We start from the raw sequence: 17,806 nt of genomic DNA, 5'->3' as shown, positions 1-17,806 counted from the left end.
GAGTGAAGTAGGTCAATCAGAGAAGGACAAAACTTATATGGTTTCCTTCATACGGGGAATATAAAAAATAGTGAAGGGGATGATAGGGGAAAGGAGAGAAAATGAGTGGGAAATATCAGAGAAGGTGACAGAACATGAGAGACCCCTAATGCTGGGAAATGAACAAGGGGTAGTGGAAGGAGAGGAGGGCGGGGGGATGGGGTGACTGGGTAACGGGCACTGAGGGGGGCACCTGACAGGATGAGCACTGGGTGTTATACTGTATGTTGGCAAATCAAACTCCCCCAAAAAATTTTTTTAAAAAAGGGAACAAACTGAGTGTTACTGGAGGGGAGTGGGGTGGAGAATGGGTGGGGTAACTGGGTGATGGGCAGTAAGGAGAGCACGTGATGTAATGAGCACTGGACATTATATAAGACTGATGAATCACTGACCAATACCTCTAAAACCAATAATACATTATATGTTAGTTAATTGAATTTAAATAACATTTTTAAAAACTTAAAAAATAAATTTAATGAAATTCTAAAAAAACAAACAAACAAACAAAAGAAACAAACAAAAGCCAGGCAATATTCTGGATTCATTCCCATGAGAGAGGTTAGTACTAAACTGGCTTCCTTTCTTAGTTTGTGAACCAAATATTCTCTTCTATTGCCATTTTCCTGAATCACCAACAAACTATTCACCTCACGCCAGCCCCTTTAAACAACCTGAGACAGCCTGAGCCATCTATCTGAGAGTTTTGTAAACAGCATGTGAGAGCCCCACTTCTGTCTTCAGGTTTCTCCAGAGCAGTGGTTTCCTAACACGGCTCCACTAACATAGGAAGTCAGAAATGTGTGAGCTATAAGAAAAGACAGATGTGTGGGCCTCATTCTGAAGATTCTCATTCAGTGAGTATATTGGTGGGGACCCAGTATCAATGACTTCTTACTGCTTAGGTGGTCCTAATTCATAGCAGGTGTGTTAACTACCAATTTACACCACCACTTCTGGTCGTCTACTTCCGTCCCTCCTCAATTCTGATTCCCCTGTTCTATGATTCCTGTACATATCTCAGCTTCCCCTCTCTTCTCACTTACACCAATGACATTTTTCAGATTTGCCACCCAAGTGTCAGCCTCTGGCCCTACTCCAGAACATGACTCATGCTTACTACTATTCTGGTTTTATTCTCCTAGCCCTCTGAGCTCTTATGTGGGCCCTACCTGCCAGGAAAAATTAATCAGACACAAGCACCTAGCAGGGCAGGATCTCCAAAGCACAGTACCAATGCAATTGCTTTATTTGCTACACTCAAAAGAAGACTTTATGCAAGGGCTTCATCAAAATGACTGTGAGTGATACATAAAATATAATTCAACAAGGACACCTCCACCTTCAGTCTTGGACTGCAAAAAGTGCATTGCCCTTGGCTGCATCTTTGGTGCAGCTTAGTTCCATCTTCTAGGGTAAACAAAAATGAAGAATATAGGCTGATGGTAACTCTAAGCAACTGTCATGCTCTGAAGGAGGCCATGCAGAACAGACAAAGTGAAGAGTTATCTGTGATTATCTGAAGCAGAGTTCCAAAAGATTTGACCATGCTGGGGACTGCTGAAAAGGAACATCAGTATAAAAACCAATTTCAAGGCAACAGTCCACAAAGGAGATGCTTATTTGGAGGCAAGTTACCTAAGCCACTCAAAGTGTAACAGCAAATACACAAAAACAAAAACATTAATTAAAAAATGAATAAGAATCAGCCAAACCAAGATGAAATAAATAAAACTTTGGAATTGCAGGCTACAGTTGTATTGCAAAATGTCTAGGGTGTATTGGTAACTTTGCTTATATGTAAAGACAGCGAATTCTTAAGATGGAAGTTTAGCGAGAAAACAAAAGGGTTGGTTGTGTAGAAACCAATCTAGAGTCAGTATATTGAAACATCATAAATAATTGGGAAAAAATCCTACATGTGAACATTTATTCTGTGCATATTTCCCAAAGAAGGCTCATTCAAGATCAGAAATTCTCTTCAGAAAGATGCACCAGGCCGACAATTCTGCACCTAGAAGGAGAGCACATTTATTAAGAGTCTACTTGGTTAAGATATGAATGACCTTGGACAGGGACAATGTAATATGAGCCCAACAGCATTCTTTTTAGCAAGGTCAGATCTTCTGCCTTTTCTGCCAGTTTCCTACTTTTTTCTTAGTCCTAAATAATGTTATATCCTGCACTGACTCTCTTACAAGGTTTATTCTATATTTTTATGTTTTAATATAATTTTTATTGATATATAATGTACAAAAAGTACACAAACTTTGAGTATGTACCCTAATGAATTATCACAAAGTAGACACATGTAATTACCACCCAATCAAAAGAACATTATCAGCATCTAAAAATTCCCCACCATATCTCCAAACACTATCGAACTACCTTTTAACACCATAGACTAGTTTTACCTGTTTTTTAATTTTATCTACATGGAATGACTGACTTCTTCCACTAACATTATGTTTGATTTTGCAATGCTGTTGGGTGTACCAAACAGCCTGCTCAATTTTTTTAAATAAAGAATATTTTCAGGTATGTAACATGCAAACATGTGCGTCAAAAGAAGACAGTTTAAGGTGCTCTTAAGAACAAACCATAGCAAGTATAGACAGTATTTTACTTACACCTAACTTGATATTATCATTTACTTTATCTGCCTGACTTGATTGGACCTTTTTAGCCTTTATGTTGAATCAAACATACAGCGTATATAGAATGATGGCCATACCATGAATGTACAGGCAAATCATTTTCATTAACTGACTATATCTATATAATGCCCACTCGCATAAACTCAGAATAGCATCAACACCCATAAAAGTCTTCTTTTTGCCATCTTCTAATCACTACCTATCCCCCAAAATAATTACTGTCCCGATTTCAAAAACATATATTAGTTTTGCCTACTTTTATATTTTGTGAAAGTGGCATGTGAAATATACTTTCTTCTGGTCTGGCTTTGTTCCTCTAATATGTTTGTGAAAGTCAACCAGATGTTGGCATATAGGTATAGAATACTAATTCTCATCTCTGCCTGGTATTCCACTATATGAATATAGCATAATTTATCCACATATTTATCATTGCCTTTGCACTCTATAATAATCTTTTGGTGAACAGATGTTTCTAACATTTTTATAATCCAATTTATCAATTGTTTCTTTTAAGACTAGTGCTTTGTGAGTCCTTTTTAAGAAATCTTTACATTCCCCCAAATCATGAATTATTTCCCTACCTTTTCTTCTAGAAGTTTTTTTTTAATTTTCTTTTAAAGATTTTATTTATTCATGAGAAACACAGAGAGAGAGAGGCAGAGACACAGGCAGGCAGAGGGAGAAGCAGGCTCCCTGCAGGGAGCCCAATAGGGGACTTAATACCAAGACCCCCGGATCAGGCCCTGGACAGAAGGCAGAAGCTCAACCAATGAGCCACCAAGGCACCCTTCTAGAAGCATTATGATTTTACCTTTTGCGTTTAGCTCTATAGTATACCTAGAGTTGATTTGAGTATGTGATATGAAGTAAGAGTCAAATTTTACTTTCTTTTTCTACGTGCACATCCAGAGGACCCAGCATCATTTACTAAGATGGGGTACCTGGACCTCAGTCTGGTAGGACTGGCAGTGTCACCTTTACAAAATATAGTGTTAATATATGTATGTTTATTTCTGGAACCTCTAGTCTGATCCATTGGTTTACTTTGTCTATCATTATACTTTGTCGTTATTACTGTTGCTTTATCATAAGTCTTTTTCTTTTCCTGGATATTTTTTAATTCAGTTGAATTTGCCAACATATACTAAAACACCCAGTACTCAACTGTCAAGTGCCTTTAATCTCTTTCACTATCTTTTATATTCCCCGCATGAAGGAAACCATATAATGTTTGTCCTTCTCTGATTGACTTACTTCACTGAACATAATAGCCTCCAGTTTCATCCACGTTGAAGCAAATGGTGGGTATTCGTCGTTTCTAATGACTGAGTAATATTGCATTGTATATAGGGAACACATCTTCTTTACCATTCATCTTTCTATGGATACCGAGGCTCCTTCCACAGTTTGGCTATTGTGGATATTACTGCTATAAACATTGGGATGCAGGTGTCTCGGGCTTTACTGCATCTGTATCTTTGGGGTAAATCCCCAGCAGTGCAATTGCTGGGTCGTAGGGTAGCTCTATTTATAACTCTTTGAGGAACCTCCAGACAGTTTTCCAGAGTGGCTGCACCAGTTCACATTCCCACCAACAGTGCAAGAGGGTTCCCCTTTCTCCACATCCTCTCCAACATTTATTGTTTCCTGTCTTGTTAATTTTCACCATTCTCACTGGTGTGGGGTGGTATCTCATTGTGGTTTTGATTTGTATTTCCCTGATGGCAAGTGATGCGGAGCATTTTCTCATGTGCTCGTTGGCCATGTGTACGCCTTCTTTGGTGACATTTCTGTTCGTGTCTTTTGCCCTTTTCGTGGTTGGATTGTTTGTTTCTTTGCTGTTGAGTTTAATAAGTTCTTTATAGACCTTGGATACTAGCCCTTTATCTGATAGGTCATTTGCAAATATCTTCTCCCATTCTGTAGGTTGTCTTTTAGTTTTGTTGACTGTTCCTTTTGCTGTGCAGAAGCCTTTGATCTTGATGAAGTCCCAAGAGTTCACTTTTGCTCTTGTTTCCCTTGCCTTCATAGCTGTATCTTGCAAGAACGTGGTGTGGCCAAGTTCAAAAAGGGCGTTGCCTGTGTTCTCCTTTAGGATTTTGATGGATTCTTGTCTCACATTTAGATCTTTCATCCATTTTGAGTTTTATCTTTGTGTCTGATGTAAGAGAATGGGCTAGTTTCATTCTTCTGCAAGTGGCTGTCCAATTTCCCCAGCACCACTTATTGAAGAGACTCTCCTTTTTCCAGCGGATAGTCTTTCTTGCTTTGTCAAATATTAGTTGACCATAGAACCCATTTCTGGGTTCCCTCTTCTGTTCCATTGATCTATGTGTCTGTTTCTTGTGCCAGTACCACACTGTCTTGATGATCACAGCTTTGTAGTACAGCTTGAAATCCGGCATTGTGAGGCCCCCACCTCTGGTTTTCTTTTTCAACATTCCCCCTGGCTATTCAGGGTCTTTTCTGATCCCACACAAATCTTAAGATGATTTGTTCCAACTCTCTGAAGAAAGTCAATGGTATTTTGATAGGGATTGCACTGAGTGTGTACATTGCCCTGGGTAGCATTGCCATTTTCACGATATTCATTCTTCCAATCCATGAGCATGGAATATTTTTTCCATCTCTTTGTGTCTTCCTCAATTTCTTTCAGAAGTGTTCTGTAGTTTTTAGGGTATAGATCCTTCACCTCTTTGGTTAGGTTTATTCCTAGGTATCTTATGCTTTTGGGTGCAATTGTAAATGGGATTGATTCCCTAATTTCTCTTTCTTCAGTCTCATTGTTAGTGTATAGAAATGCCACTGATTTCTGGGCATTGATTTTGTATCCTGCCAGATTGCCAAATTGCTGTAGGAGTTCTAGAAATCTTGGGGTGGAGACTTTTGGGTTTTCTCAGTACAGTATCAGGTCATCACTGAAGATGATGGAGAGGGAGAGTTTGACTTCTTCTTTTCTAATTTGAATGCTTTTTATGTCTTTTTGTTGTCTGATTGCTGAGGCTAGGACTTCTAGTACTACGTTGAAATAGCAGTAGTGAGAGTGGACATCCCTGTCATGTTCCTGATCTAAGGGGAAAGGCTCCCAGTGTTTCCCCATTGAGAATGATATCTGCTGTGGGCTTTTTGTAGATGGCTTTTAAGATGATGAGGAATGTGCCCTCTATTCCTACACTCTGAAGAGTTTTGATCAGGAATGGATGCTGTATTTTGTCAAATGTTTTCTCTGCATCTATTGACAGGATCATATGGTTCTTGTTTTTTCTCTTGTTCATATGATCTATCACGTTAGTTGTTTTACCAGGGTTGAACCAGCTTTGCATCCCGGGGATAAACCCCACTTGGTCATGGTGAATAAACTTCCTAATGTACTGTTGGATCCTATTGGCTAGGATCTTGTTGAGAATTTGTGCGTCTGTGTTCATCAGGGATATTGATCTATACTTCTCCTTTTTGGTGGGGTCTTTGGATTTGGAATCAAGGTGATGCTGGCCTCATAAAACGAGTTTGTAAGTAAGTATTCCTTCCTTTTCTCTCTTTCAGAACAGCTTTAGTAGAATGGGTATTGTTTCTTCTTTAAACGTTTGATAGAATTCCCCTGGGAAGCCATCTGGCCCTGGACTCTTGTGTCTTGGGAGGTTTGTGATGACTGCTTCAATTTCCTCCCTGGTTGTTGGCCTGTTCAGGTTTTTTATTTCTTCCTGTTCCAGTTTTGGTAATTTGTGGTTTTCCAGAAATGTGTCTATTTCTTCTAGATTGCCTAATTTGTTGGCATATAGCTGCTCATAATATGTTTTTAAAATCGTTTGTATTTCCTTGGTATTGGTTGTGATCTCTCCTTTTCCATTCGTGATTTTATTAATTTGAGTCTTTTCTCTATAATAAGGTTGGCAATGGTTTATCTATCTTATGAATTCTTTCAAAGAACCAACTCCTGGTTTTGTTGATCTGTTCCACAGCTCTTGTGGTCTCTATTTCATTGAGTTCTACTCAAATCTTTGTTAACTCTCTTCTTCTGCTTGGTGTAGGTTTTATTTGCTGTTCTTTCTCCAGTTCCTTTAGGTGCGAAGTTAGCTTGTGTATTTGAGTTTTTTCCCATTTTTTGAGGGATGGTTGTATTGCGATGTATTTCCCTCTTAGGACTGCTTTTGCTGTATCCCAAAGATTTTGAGTGGTTGTATCTTCATTTTCATTAGTTTCCATGAATCTGTTTAATTCTTCTTAATTTCCTGGTTGACCCATTCATCTTTTAGCAGGATGCTCTTTAACCTCCACGTGTTTGAGTTTCTTCTAAATTTCTTCTTGTGATTGAGTTGTAGTTTCAAGCATTGTGGTTGGAAAATATGCAGGGGACAATCCCAATCCTTTGGTATTGGTTGAGACCCGATTTGTGACCCAGTATGTGGTCTATTCTGGAGAAAGTTCCATGGGCACATGAGGAGAATATGTGTTCAGTTGCGTTCAGATGTAAAGTTCTGTATATACCTGTGAAATCCATCTGGTCCAGTGTATCATTTAAAGCTCTTGTTTCTTTAGAGATGTTGTGTTTAGAAGATCTGTCATTTGTAGAAAGTGCCGTGTTGATGTTGCCTACTATTAGTGTATTATTATCTAAGTATGTCTTTACTTTGGTTATTAATTGATTGATATACTTGGCAGCTCCCCCATTAGGGCCTAAATATTCAATATTATTAGATCCTCTTGTTGGATAGACCCTTTAAGTTTGATATAGTGTCCCTCTTCATCTCCCACTACAGTCTTTGGGATAAAGTTTAATTTACCTGATATGAGGATGTCTTTCCCAGCTTTCTCTTTAGGATCTTTTTTTTTAAAGATTTTATTTATTTATTCATGTGAGACGGAGAGAGAGAGAGGCCGAGACACAGGCAGAGGGAGAAGCAGGCTCCATATAGGACGCCCAATGTGGGACTCCTTCCTGGGTCTCCAGGATCACGCCCTGGGCTGAAGGCGGCGTCAAACTGCTGAGCCAACCGGGCTGCCCTCTTTAGGACCATTTGAATGGTAAATAGTTCTCTGGACATCAGTGTTTAAAAGAATTGGTAGGTATGCCTGGGTGGCTCAGCGGTTGAGGGCAGGATCCTGGAGTCCCAGGATCTAGTCCCACATCAGGCTACCCGCAGGGAACCCACACCGGGCTTCTCCCTCTGTCTATGTCTCTGCCTCTCTTTTTTTTTTTCTCTCATGAGTAAATAAATACAATCTTTAAAAATAATAAAGAAATAAAATTAATAAGTGATTTGACATTAAATATAAATTACAGAAATTGCCTTAAGATCAGACTGTGCCTATAGATCTTAAATATCAAAATATGAAAAGAGAAAAGAAAATTGACTATAAAGAAAGAAAGTACTTTAATATTTCAAAACTTATATAATTAGGTTGGATGTAGAAAATTCAGGAAGGTAGCTTGCTGTAAAAGACACATATATGTTAAAAAGGCAAACCATTATAACTGGTTCTTTTTTTAATAAAAGAGTTTTAAATCTACTTGTCTATTAAATTAGCATTATTGAGGCCATTTTGTCCATTACACATTTGAGCCCAGTGCGAATGGGCTGTGAGATTTTTAAAGGCCCAGAAAAATGATTGAAACTTGGGGGGAAAAAAAAGTGTGGCTCCAAACTACAAAATGAAAGCTGCAAAATGAAAATTAATTAGCTTAATTAAATGTCTACAAAAAAATAACATTACATCAAGTAGTCAACTGCAACTCTACTCTCATAACTGCAGTATAAATTTTATTTACTGCAGGATATGGGTGGACTTTAGTTTGCCTGATATGTGCAGGGCAGCCAAGAGTAAGATGAGAAGGCCTCAAAACAACTCTGAATAACATTCATATGATCAAAATGGCAGTCTGCTTTCCTAAAGGCACTGGAAGTGGAACAAGAGAAAACAGAATTAGGAATGCCAATGTTAACTACCAAGACAGTGGGCCTTAGGAGGAATAAAGCCACTCCTAAGAAAAAGCAATACTAGCTGAAATGTTCACCTCCTTCCCTTTGCATTCAAGCACTGCTGTATCATAATGTTTTTTTGTTTGTTTGTTTGTTTGTTTGTTTTGAAGGACGGGTGGGAGGTTGTTTTTAAATGGCCAGCTTTCCTTCGAAGAGGTAAATATGTCTCACTGGGCACCATACTCAGAAAAGTTAAAAAATCAGTTCAACATCATTCCCTGAGTGGTGATATCTAGTGAGTGTGTGGGTTGCAGGGTTATTGAGGGTGAATTTTAAAGTTGAAGGAAGATCTCATTCTGAGCAAGCAGGCCTGGCTGAAATGTAAGATTAGTAATGTCTGAGCTGCAGTATCCTGGGTAAATCAGTTTAATTTTGGGACCAGTCCTAAGTCTTGATTCTCCCTTGATCTTTCTTACTGAAGGAAAATGATCTGCTGCTTATCCTCTTTTCACCCAATAAATATAGTAATGTATCCATTGATACCATAGCAATAAAATCCACATTCAGTGGACATAATGGAGAAAACTCAAAATATTTTCCTTTTTAAGGTCTTTTAAAGCCTTTGTTAAATCTCTGTCTCTCTTTCTTTCTTGCTCTGTCTCCCAGTCTCTCTCTCTCTCTCTCTACACACATTTGCACATGTACACACAGAAATTATATAAAAAATTATGTGATGTTAGTTACTAACTCAGGAGCTATAAAACTAAGCTGGGGAACCTAGGCAAACAGCTCACAGCTAAAAACTTGTGATTTGAGGAGTTATAGTATTTTGTGCAATATTAAATCATACAGACTATCATGGAACAAATAATTTTTAGGTTTTTTTATTCATCATTCATAAAGTGGCTCTTGGACCTCTTAAATTAGGAAGGTCAAAAATAAAACCAGGCCAGGAGATAAATGAGGAACCAAAGGAGCCAGGTCTACAAAGCAGGGTGGGGGTTACAGGGAAGGAAGTTACTCAATTAATTTAACAAAATTATTTTGGATTTCCCAATAACTCCAAGTGTTTGTCTTTTTTTTTTTATTTTTTACATAACAATTCTCAATTTGGAATGGTTCTGTTGATTTGCAGAGAAATCAGGACTGAGGTTTAGAAGTGATTTGAATTTCTTTTTCATTTTTGCTTGTTTAAAAAGCTGATTACTTGGACAAGTTCTTTCCTATCACCCTAAAGTTTTTCAGAAGCAGCTCTTTAATTAGGCTTTATTAAAACAACAACAACAAAAACACAAAACCTGTAATTTTCTTCAGATCAATGAAGCCTTATGCTTTTTACTGACAGAATAGAGAGAAAATATTTTCTTTGTATATGGTTTTTGAAAATTAATTTTAAATAAAATGAATACCTACCTGTTATAAACCAGTCCAATGATGTAGAAGGGAAAAGTAGGGACGCCTGGTGGGTCAGTTGGTTCAGTATCTCACTTTGGCTCAGGTCACAGTCTCAGGGTCTTGGGATCAAGGCCTGCATCACACTCCATGCTCAGCAGGGAGTCTGCTTCTTCCTCTGCCCCTTCTACCACTTGTGGTCTCTCAATCTCTTTCAGATAAATATATAAAATATTAAGAAAAAAAAGAAGGGAAAAGTAAAAGTTCTCCTATGCCAATTATCTTATCCTTTCTTATCTCACCTTTGCAGGTACAGAATCATTACTTGCCTTCTGTACATTTGTTTTCCATTATTAAAGTGACAACAAAGATTTTTGCTTTCTCACAAAATAGCAATACAGCTCTATCCTGGATAATTAGAACAAACTATTTTCTTTTGTACCCTACAGTTTTCCTGAGCTGAGTTTTTCAGGGTGCTGAAGTACATCCTGCCACAAAAGCACTCACATCTGTGTAAAGGATGTGTAAGATTATACATCATTTTGTAAAACATTGCAAATTTGGAAGTGGCTTTAAACGTCCCATCAATAGGGGACAAGGCACATCTATACTAATGACTAACAGTCATTAAAAGGATGAGATAAATTTATATGTGCTGATATGGAAATGTATTTTGTTTGATGACAAAAGCAAAGAAAAAACATACCTACTTTTAAAATGTTATATATATATATATATATAAAAGATTTTATTTGTTTATTCATGAGAGACACAGAGAGAGAGGCAGGCAGACACAAAGGCAGAGGGAGAAGGAGGCTCCATGCAGGGAGCCTGATGTGGGACTCAATCCCGGGACCATGGGATCATGCCCTGAGCCTAAGGCAGATGCTCAACCACTGAGCCACCCAGGCATCCCTATTTATTTTTAATAAATAATAAAGACCATGAGTGTGACAGTGTGAGCATGAATGTGACAAGGAGAGAGAGAGGGAGCGAAAGAATCCTAAGCAGACTCCTCGCTGACCATGGAGCCAGACATGGGGCTTGATCTCATGACCCTGAGATCATGACCTGAGCTGATATGAAGAGTCAGCCACCTAACCAACTGAGCCACACAGGTGTCCAAAAACATGACCTATTAATGCCAAAGCAAATTACTGAGTATGTACTGCATGACTACAAACAACCCTGCAAAATGAACCTAGTTCATTATTGTGATTCCAAGCTTTGCTCTGCATTTACACATACATGTCATATAAATGCAATATATACTATGAAATGTATGCCAGAGAATGACTTAGAAGTGACTAATCTTAGTACCAGAAAGAGTCATTTTGTATATATTCCACTCTTTTGATCAACTAAAAAGAGTGGCTTTCTTTTATCCCCTTGTAGTCATGAGGGCAGAGATTTCCATTGCTCTTTTTCATTGCTGATCTCTGCATCTAGAACATGGTGGGCGGGCTCTTGACAAAAACATACAGAATGAAGGAAAAAATCTCCCTGTTCTCATATTAGGAAAACTGCCTATGAGAAATGATTGATAGGTTAGGTTCAAAGTACAGAGGGAAAAGAACTAAGACTCTATTTATAAAAAGGAATCTATAAAAAGATGTAAGAGGGAGACAGAATGGTAAAGAGATAAAAGGGCCATCCTGAGGTCTGTGCCACCCTTTCCCAAAGGGGAGTCTTATTGTTCATGGGTTCTGCATTCATACTCCTCCAATTATGAAGAGCAGCCAAAAGGGGATGCAGTAGTATTAGTGATTCAATTCAGAAAGATAACTTTGGCATTGCAGAACAATATCAATATTGGCGGGGAGGGTGGCTCAGGAAACCACAGTTTTGCTTTTGTCATCAAATAAATATAAACATATTTGTTTGAATACAGCCCTAGGTTCCAGTTGTGAGTGAATACAAATTAGACACTCTCCTTTCTCTTTTAATACTCTTTGACTTTCTTTAGTTTTTGAATAAAGAACTTCTGAGTTATAATTGAAGAACTTAAAGCTTAAGTTGGTTGAATTAAAAAATATTCAAAAGGACAGACAAAATATGAATAAACTCGCCGTAATGTATTTCTAGTTTTCTCTGATGGTTATTGATTTAAAGTTGAATCTGTTACTGGTAAATAGATTATTTACCCCTCATGAAGTCCTTAATTCTTTGTAGGACACTTTCCCCTATGACTAATTAAATTTATCCAGTAGAAATCTGGATGTGTGTAATCTTTTAGAAATTTTTAGGGACACTTATTTCACAATTATTTACAGTTAACCCTTGAACAATTTAGGCATTAGGAGGGCAAATCCCCCACATAGTTGCAAATCCACGTGCAACCTTTGTCTCCTGAAGAATTTAACTAATAGTCTGCTGTTGACCAGAAGCCTTACCAACAACATAAACAGTTTAATATACATATACTTTGTATGTTATATGTATTGTGCACCGTATTCTTAAAGTAAGCTGGGAAAAGAAAGCATTATTAAGAAAATCATAAGAGAAAATGTACTTAGACTTTAATTAGGTTTGGAGACATGTATATTTACAGTACTGGACTATATATATATATATATATATATATATATCCTGTAAAACTGGACCCGCACATTTCAAACCTGTGTTGTTCAAGGGTCAACTATACTTTAATTCTTTTTTCAAATATGAATTTTTATTCCTGATAAGATCAGAGGTACAGGGCCTATGCAGCACCAAATATTTTCACTACAATACGCAGTGTTGAAGAATAAGACCTTACACTTTATGAAGCCTAGATATGTTTTAGCTATCTTAGCTATTAAGATACATCTGATGTAAAGAAATAATATATTAGACTTGTAAATAATATTCTCTGGGAGTTAACTGACTATATGTCCTACCTGTCTAAGATAGTTCCCACTTACTACCCTGGTCCTGGTAAAATTATTAATTGGGTCCCCTTTCATATCTATCCAAGTTTTAAAAAGTAGTTACATGGTTATCTCATACTAATTAAAAAATGGTTGGCCTTATTTCAAATTACTGTCTTTACTCCCTTCTACTCCATATCATATCTTATTTTCAGATGCCCAAATCACAGGACATTGGTTGGATAATGATAGAAAGATAACAATATCTGAACCTCCCCTGGACATTGAGGAATACCATTAAGTTGGACCACCACAGGGTTGCAGCTGTTCCCTGGCAGAAATTCAGGACAACTCTTTCATACTGTGCTTTTGCATGAAGAGAGTTGCTTGCTATTGGGCCTTCTTATTGAAATGAGGCAGTCAGTGCTTCTCCCTGTCTCTGCCTCTCCAAATTCCTCTGATTAGGACAAACAGCATTATAACAAGTAAACTGCTATTCTACTCCCTGCAAATCATAACAGATAAACTTAAAATTCCAGTGCAATGAAATAATTTGGGCTTTTTCTTCAGATAGCTTTTAATCTGCACAACAAAATCAGTTCAATACTTGGATTAATTTACAGCCTAAGTAACTTTGGTCCTCTGTAGCTTTCTGAACCTTCAACCATGTCTGATTCTGTCATTCAATGAGCTCACTTATCTGATATTCTTAAGAAGCCCTTAACATTCCAAGGATTTTTTTCTACTTAATAATCACTTTTTAGTTCCAATCTTTCATTGGATGCAAATTTAACTGACTGGCCCTCAGTAATGAGGTTGGAGGCATGTATCATTCAAAGCAAGAAAGAAGTTAACTAAATTGGAATGGACCATAAAAGGTGGCTCTGTATTTTAAGAAACAATAGTAGTAGTGATAGGTAGTTTTTCATTTAATATTTGTTTGTTTGTTTTTAGCTGTGGCTGCTACCATGGCTCAGATCTGATATGGTACGCTGGAAAGCAACCTCTTCCTTTTCGTAAGCATTCAGTGAGAAGTTGACATTTTTGTACAGATATTTAAAACTAAACATTCTTTGAGTTAAAATAGCATTGTTATATTAATATCCTGTAGAATGTTTATTTTGGCATTTTGGATTCCAATTCATCGGTAGTAAAAAACAAAAAATCATTGACTCCTACTTTATTTCCCTTTCCCAATATTTTTTTTGCATTTTGTTTGATTATAAGTGTCTGCATAAATAATTCTACTTCAAATAGACCAATTCTCCCCTGCCCATGTTCTCATTGGCTATTGCAGAATTTGTAGGGCCATCTTTCCTACTTTCATATGTATAGCAGGCTAGACTTTGTGTCTGAGCTTCCACTCCCGCATCCTTTTATACCTCTGCTCTATTTTATGCCAGACTCACAAGTTAACAAGACCATTTGATATCCCTAAGAGCTGCAATGACAAGGTCCAAATATGAACCAGCTGGACTAAAAGTACTTTGTTTTAATGGGAGTTCCTCTCAGAAGAACTTCTCATGCATTCTTGTGCTGTTAAACCACACCACAAAAGCTGGCCCAAAAGTGAGGGAGTTGTTGGCAGCCTAGGAACAACTGTCATAACCCAGTTGAGCCGTTGTGTGGACTTGCCCCCTCAATCTAGATCCACAGACACAATTCTCAGGCTTCTGTCTTCATTCTGATTTTGTTGGCTTCTTTCCTCATTAGTCTGAAATTGGAAACTTAATCCATAGCTATATCCCCAAACTCTCCTCTGGACTGACTTCAAGTCTAATGTTGTACCCAGCCACCTCTTCAGACTCAAAATTCTACTGAGTTGTCCAGTTTGGCTGTTAATATAGACCTCTGATCTCCATTCATACTCAAGACTCACATCGATGAAAATAATTCTCATTTCTAGAACTCTCCATCAAGCTGCAATCTCCAATTTAATCTACTGAAGTTATTCATGACTGCTGAGACTCTCAAACTTATTCTTCTGATACAGTGTTCTCTCCTGGTAAGCACAAATATTGGGAGAAAAAGAAAAAAATCAAAGTTGTCTCAATTCTCATTAATAATTTCTCTGCTTAATAACTTCTGCTGGTTCCTCATAAATGATAAGCAAATTGCTTGCTTTGGTAATTAAATTGCTTAAGATCTTATTTCAAACAACCTTTCATCTCTAAACATCAGCTTTTTATAACTATCCCTATGTGCCCTACACTTTGAATCCTAATTAAGTAGGACAACTAACACAATTCCCCCAACTTACCATGTAATACCTCATGCAATTACCCTTTCTCTTTGATTGGTCTGGAAATTCTGCTCGTATTTTCCTAGTGATCTCTATTCATCCTCTATAGACCCACTGAATAGTCATCTCTATTAGAAAGCCTACTTCAACCCATCCAGAAGGTAAAAACTGCTTATATACCACTTACTATGGTGTGTTCTTAGTGTTCCCATGATTTTTCAAGCCACTGTTACTTGAGGGAAAAATATCATGACTATAGGATATCTACACTTGTCAAACTACAAAGAACAAGTTAGAATATTGGCTTATAGCATAACATTTAAAGTTGTCAAATCACTGTATCATACATCAAAAAGTAATGTGTGTCAACTATATTTCAATTTAAAAAACATAATAAAATAATAAGAATATTGGCTTTTAAGCCTGCAAAGATCATCTGTGCTTCAGTTATGATGTGAACTTTTCACTAGCCCTACCCTGAGAAGTCAAGACATCAGAGAGGAACAAAAGCTTGCAATACAGAAAAGGCATTATTGGAACACTCCAGACTCTTCAAGGAAATGAGCCTTTTCTTAAAATCCTGGCATCTTACAGAATCCTATGTCCAAAAGTCTTTTTCTACTTTCCATCAAGACTGACTTTAGTAACAGCAGAGCTCATCTTCTATGAGATCGACAACCATGCCTCTACTCTATTTTTGGAGAACCATCTGTCCATACTCTGAGGGGTTGTTCCCAGTGTTCTATGCAGTAGAATGAAATAGAATTCTGACTGGGTTACGGGCACTGAGGCGGGCACTTGGGATGAGCACTGGGTGTTATTCTATATGTTGGCAAATTGAACGCCAATAAAAAATAAATTTATAAAAAAAAGAATACAAGAGTAATTTTCTCTGTTATAACCAGAGTTAAGGTGAAAGGATCCAGTACATATAAGTGTTTTAATTGATTAATAAAGTAAATTAATGAGTTAACTTAAAAAAAAGAATTCATTCATTCATTCACTGACTGATGACTAGGCATTGTTAAAAAGAAAATCATAAGCCTAAAATGGAGTCACTTATGCTTGGCATGCCACCACACCAGGGCTTCAAATACCTAATAATTGTACTTTCAGCCTCCCTCAGAAATTTAGTCTTAACCAGCTAGTCAGATACTTTCTGGTTAGCATCAATGAGGTCATCTGTCACATGGATCCTCTCCAGTCCCCCAAAGGAAGGTGAACTCATTTGAAACAGCCCTTTCTTCTGTTTATAACTTCCTTGTCCTACCTTGAAAAACCTTTCCTTTACCTTTCTGTAGCCCTTTGGAGTTCCCCTCTACTTGCAAGATGAAATGCTGCCTGATTCATGAATCAATAAATAAAGCCAATTAAATTTTAAAAATCTATTTGGCTGAATTTTTGTTATTTAAAAGTTTTGGTGGCAGCAATGGGATCCAAGGTGAACCCCTGATGGCATTTGAGGAGAATGAGAAACACAGGTGTGGTGCTCCATAAACCTTTTTCCAAGGCCATTGGTGAGTTCTTCTCAGTTGAGCTCCTCTAGTCAAGCTCTGCTCTTTTTGCACTCAAGCTTTTGACCAATTGGCTTTCTAGTCCAAGGTTAACAGGTCAGCCTAGACTGACAGGAGGCTCTAACGGAGCGCCGGTTGTTGGTCCTTGGTTCAGTCTACAATTCCACGCTGGAATCTCTTCCCCAGTTCTAGTTTGCAGTCTCCATAGTAGAGGCATTGCTGGGAATTGCTCATGGTGGGCACAGTCTTCTCTTGGCCAGTCCATAGTGACATCTTTTGGCTACAACTGGCGTGTTGAGGTGAATGTTCTCTTTTGTGTAAAGGCTATTGCCCATGGGGACCTAGGAGGTGTAAAAAAGAAAACCATGGGCAGAAATTGGTGGATACAAGTCAAGCATTTAAAGCTGTTAAAGTGCTTGCCACCTAACTCAAAGACTCCTATGTTCCGATAAATCAGTCACTGAACGGGTTAAATTGACTAGGTTATCTGTCAACCTCAAGGAAAACTTCAGTGCGTTAAGGTACACTGTAAAACATGTACAATCTCTAAACCAGGGGGATCCCTGGGTGGCCAGCGGTTTAGCGCCTGCCTTTGGCCCAGGGCGTGATCCTGGAGACCCGGGATGGAATCCCACATCGGGCCCCCGGTGCATGGAGCCTGCTTCTCCCTCAGCCTGTGTCTCTGCCTCTCCCTCTCTCTCTGTGTGACTATCATAAATAAATAAAAATTAAAAAAAACAAAAAACTTCTAACCCAGTGGCACATTCTCTTTAGGTATTAGTTTGGTTCTGAGTGACCCAAAGTCTTACTTAATAGGATCTTCAAATTCCAAAGAGTTGAGTGTGCCTCCTTCCAGGACACCTGCTTCTTTTATGTCTAAAACCTGTAGTGTCCAAAGTTGCAGGTATCTAGTAAAATGGCAAAATCTTGCTAAAAGCAACTTAGAATTATAATGGCCATTATGTAAAATGTTACAATTAAATAACACCATTTAAGAAGTACACTTGAAAGCAAGGGTTCCTAAATGAAATAGAATTAGATATCTGTTTTAATCAGCATGCAGAAGTCTTCAAAGGTTTCATAATTCCAAAATAGTTTCCATGGTATTTTGATAGGGATTGCATTAAACGTGTAAATTGCCCTGGGTAACATTGCCATTTTCACAATATTAATTCTGCCAATCCATGAGCAT

The 17,806-nt window shown here is 37.8% G+C and overlaps 1 long non-coding RNA gene across 1 annotated transcript; it reads right to left on the bottom strand.

Annotated features, from left to right (window-relative positions):
• Positions 1–569: 569 nt before the first annotated feature.
• Positions 570–15,424, bottom strand: LOC112644125 (uncharacterized). The gene is made up of 3 exons (XR_003126162.3): positions 14,738–15,424; positions 10,031–10,220; positions 570–2,053 (listed from the first exon to the last, which is right to left on the bottom strand). It is a non-coding gene; the product is annotated as an uncharacterized LOC112644125 (long non-coding RNA).
• Between the last annotated feature and the right edge of the window lie 2,382 nt (positions 15,425–17,806).

This window comes from Canis lupus, chromosome 1 (genome assembly GCF_003254725.2).
Source record: "Canis lupus dingo isolate Sandy chromosome 1, ASM325472v2, whole genome shotgun sequence".
In the NCBI taxonomy this organism is placed as follows: Eukaryota; Metazoa; Chordata; class Mammalia; order Carnivora; family Canidae; genus Canis; species Canis lupus.
Note: the sequence above shows the minus strand (reverse complement) of the source record. Positions and strands in the feature narration are given on the sequence as shown.